This window comes from Rhinopithecus bieti, unplaced genomic scaffold (genome assembly GCF_001698545.2).
Source record: "Rhinopithecus bieti isolate Rb0 unplaced genomic scaffold, ASM169854v2 scaffold_110, whole genome shotgun sequence".
In the NCBI taxonomy this organism is placed as follows: domain Eukaryota; kingdom Metazoa; phylum Chordata; class Mammalia; order Primates; family Cercopithecidae; genus Rhinopithecus; species Rhinopithecus bieti.
This window is the reverse complement of record NW_016803311.1, coordinates 414,890-418,480: the sequence shown is the minus strand read 5'-3', so window position 1 is coordinate 418,480 and position 3,591 is coordinate 414,890. Positions and strand designations below refer to the sequence as shown.

General features: G+C 39.5%; 1 pseudogene; it reads right to left on the bottom strand.

The window, feature by feature from the left end:
• Positions 1-2,317: 2,317 nt before the first annotated feature.
• LOC108530211 (40S ribosomal protein S6 pseudogene) lies at positions 2,318-3,094 on the bottom strand (annotated as a pseudogene).
• Between the last annotated feature and the right edge of the window lie 497 nt (positions 3,095-3,591).

Genomic DNA, 3,591 nt, shown 5'->3' with positions numbered 1-3,591 from the left:
AAATAATTTGATGTACAATACACTGGACACAGCAGAGGAAATGAACAGTAAACTAAAAAGCAGATCAGTAAGAATAGATTATGCATTGCTTAACAATGGGAATACATTCCGAGAAATGCATCATTAGGCAATTTTGTCATTATGTGAATATCATAGAGTATATTCACACATGCCACACAGCCTACTACACACCTAGGTTACTTGGAATAGCCTACTGCTCCTAGACTACAAATCTGCACAGCATGTGACTGTACTGAATACAGCAGGCAATTGTAAATGGTAAATATTTATGTATCTAAACAAATCTAAACACAGGAAAGTTACAATAAAAATATACCATAAAAGATAAAATATGGTACACCCATATAGGGCACTTACCATAAATGGAGCTTACAGGACTGGAAGTTGCTCTAAGTGAGTGAGCAAGTGAGTGGTGAGTGAATGTGGAGGCCTAGGACATTACTGCACACTCCTGTGGACTTTATAAACAGTGGACACTTAGGCTACTCTAAATTTATTTTATTTATTTATTTATCTGTGTATTCTTGAGATGGAGTTTTGCTCTTGTTGCCCAGACTAGAGTGCAATGGTACGATCTCGGCTCACTGCAACCTCCACCTCCTGTGTTCAAGCGATTCTCCTACCTCAGACTCCCAAGTAGCTGGGATTACAGGCATATGCCACCATGCCCAGCTAATTTTGTATTTTTAGTAGAGACGGGGCTTCTCCATGTTGGTCAGGCTGGTCTGGAACTCCCAATCCCAGGTGATCCACCCACCTTGGCTTCCCAAAGTGCTGGGATTACAGGTGTGACCCACTGCGCCCAGCCACTAAATTTATTTTTAAAATTTTTCTTTCTTCAATAATAAATTAACCTCAGCTTACTGTAACTTTTAACTTTACAAACTTTTCATCTTTTAGCTTTTGATTCTTTTAATAAGACTTAACTTCAAGCATACATTGTATAGCTATACAAAATATTTTCTTTCTGTTTATTCTTTAGACTTTTCCTTTTTTTTTTTTTTTTTTTTTTTGAGACTGAGTCTCGCTCTGTCGCTCAGGCTGGAGTGCAATGGCACGATCTCAGCTCATTGCAACCTTTGCCTCCCAGAGTCAAGCGATTCTGCCTCAACCTCCTGAGTAGCGGGTCTACAGGTGTGCACCACTATGCCTGCTAATTTTTTGTATTTTTAGTAGAGATGGGGTTTCGCCATATTGGCCAGGCTGGTCTCAAACTCCTGACCTCAGGTGATCCACCCGTCTTATCCTGCTAAAGTGCTGGGATTACAGGCATGACCCACCATGCCCAGCTGCTTTTTTCTTTTTTTAAAATTTGTTATTTATGTTTCTGCTTGAGGTTGTTTTACAGTTAACTTTATACATATATATAATGTAATGTTATATATACATGTGAATTACACTCTAAAATAATGATAAAAGTATGTTATAGTAAATACATAAACCAGTAACATAGTCATTTTTTATCATTATCAAGCATTATATACTATACATTATTGTGTGTGGTATACTTTTATACGACTGGCAGCACAGGTTTGTTTACACCAGCATCACTACAAACACATGAGAAATGTGTTACACTACAACTTTATGATGGCTACAACATCACTAGCTGATAGGAATTTTTCAGCTTTATTACAATCTTACAGGGCCAACATCATATACGTGGTCTGTTGTTGGCTAAACTGTCATTATACAGCACGTGAGTGTAATCCAACTAAAACACAAATAGAAAAATGTTGGGGGGATAAAACAGAGCATCTAAGAACCTTAGGATGATAGCAAATCGTTTAACATATTTGTAATTGAAGTTCCATAAGGAAAGATAGAGTGAGACAGAAGAAATCTTTGGAGAGATTATAGACAAGAATTTGCTAAAACTAATAAAAGAAATCAAGTCACAGATTGCCTCAGCTCAGTGAACTCCAAGCAGAATAAATACAAAGAAAACCAACCTCAGATACATCATAGTCAAAGTGTTGAAAATAAAAGATAAAAATAAATTATTAAAAGCAGCCAAAGAAAAAATTATGAATGATGGCTGATTTATCACCAGAAACAGTAGAGGCCAGAAGACAATAGAAAAGCTTCCCCACCCCCTCATATGGTTTGTCTGTGTCCCCACCCAAATCTCATCTTGAATTGTAGCTTCCGTAATTCCTACATGTTGTGGGAGGGCCCCGGTGGGAGGTAACTGAATCACGGGGGTGGGTCTTTCCCATGCTGTAATTGTGATAAAGTCTCACGAGATCTGATGGCTTTCCTTCTTTTCTTTTTTTTTTTTTGAGTCTGATCTTATTTATTTGTTACTCAAAAAATCGTATTTCTGACTGGATTCAGACTTAGAAGTAGAAGCTCGCAGAGAGGAAAGTCTGTGTATCTTTGCAATTTGTTCCTGGAACTTCTCTTTAGCCTCTTTCATTCTCTTGCCCAAAAGTTTAGCATATTCTGCAGCCTCTTCCTTATTTTTCTTAGTACGCGGCATCTTCAGAGCAATATGCTGCCCTTTGTGCCACAGGAAATGTGGAGTAACAAGACGATGACTCTTGGGTGCTTTGGTCCTAGGTTTCTTACCTTCTTTGTTTAAGGGCTTTATTACAACATACTGGTGGACATCATCATCTTCAGAAAGATTGGAAAGTTTGCGGATTCTGCTAGCTCTTTTGGGCCCCAGGCGGCGAGGCACCGTAGTATCAGTCAGTCCAAGAATATCCTTCTTTCCTTTTTTTTTTTTTTTTTTTTAACAATAACCAAGTTGAGAATGCTCAGATTGGCATCCACTATGCAACCACGAACTGATTTTCCTTCTTTCTCCAGTTCTCCTTGGTCTGTAACAGGAATGCCCCTTACTCAGTAACAGGCGGACACAGCCATGGGTCAAGACACGCTTCATGGGGAAACCTTGTTTGTTGTTCCCACCACTGATTCGGACCACATAACCTTTCCATTCTTCACCCAGAGCATCAGCAGCAACTTCTGTGGCCATAAGCTTCTCATAAAAAGTACAAAATTTGCGTTCATCGTCTACCTCAATGAGTTTCTGGCAGCCAGTGACTGGGAAGATGTTCAGCTTCATCTTGAAGCAGCTGAACGCCTCTAAGACCTGATGGCTTTCTAAAGGGAGTTCCCCTGCACTTCTCTCTTGCTTGCCACCATGTAAGACGTGCCTTGCTCCTCCTTTGCCTTCCACCATGATTGCAAGGCCTCTCCAGCTATGTGGAACTGTGAGTCCATTAAACCTCTTTTTCTTTATAAATTACCCAGTCTCAGGTATGTCTTATTAGTAGCATGAGAACAGACTAGTACACCCCACACCACCCCCCAAAAATAGAAAAGTTTTCTTAAATAAATGAAAAAAAACAAGCAAAACCTGTTAGCCTAGATGTCTATTTATATCTCTTTTCTTTTTTTTTTTTTTGAGGTGGAGTCTTACTCTGTCACCCAGGCTGGAGTACAATGGCATGATCTTAGCTCACTGCAACCTCCAACTCCCAGGTTCAAGCAATTCTCAGCCTTGTGAGTAGCTGGAACTACAGGCGCATGCCACTACACCTGGCTAATTTTTTGTATTTT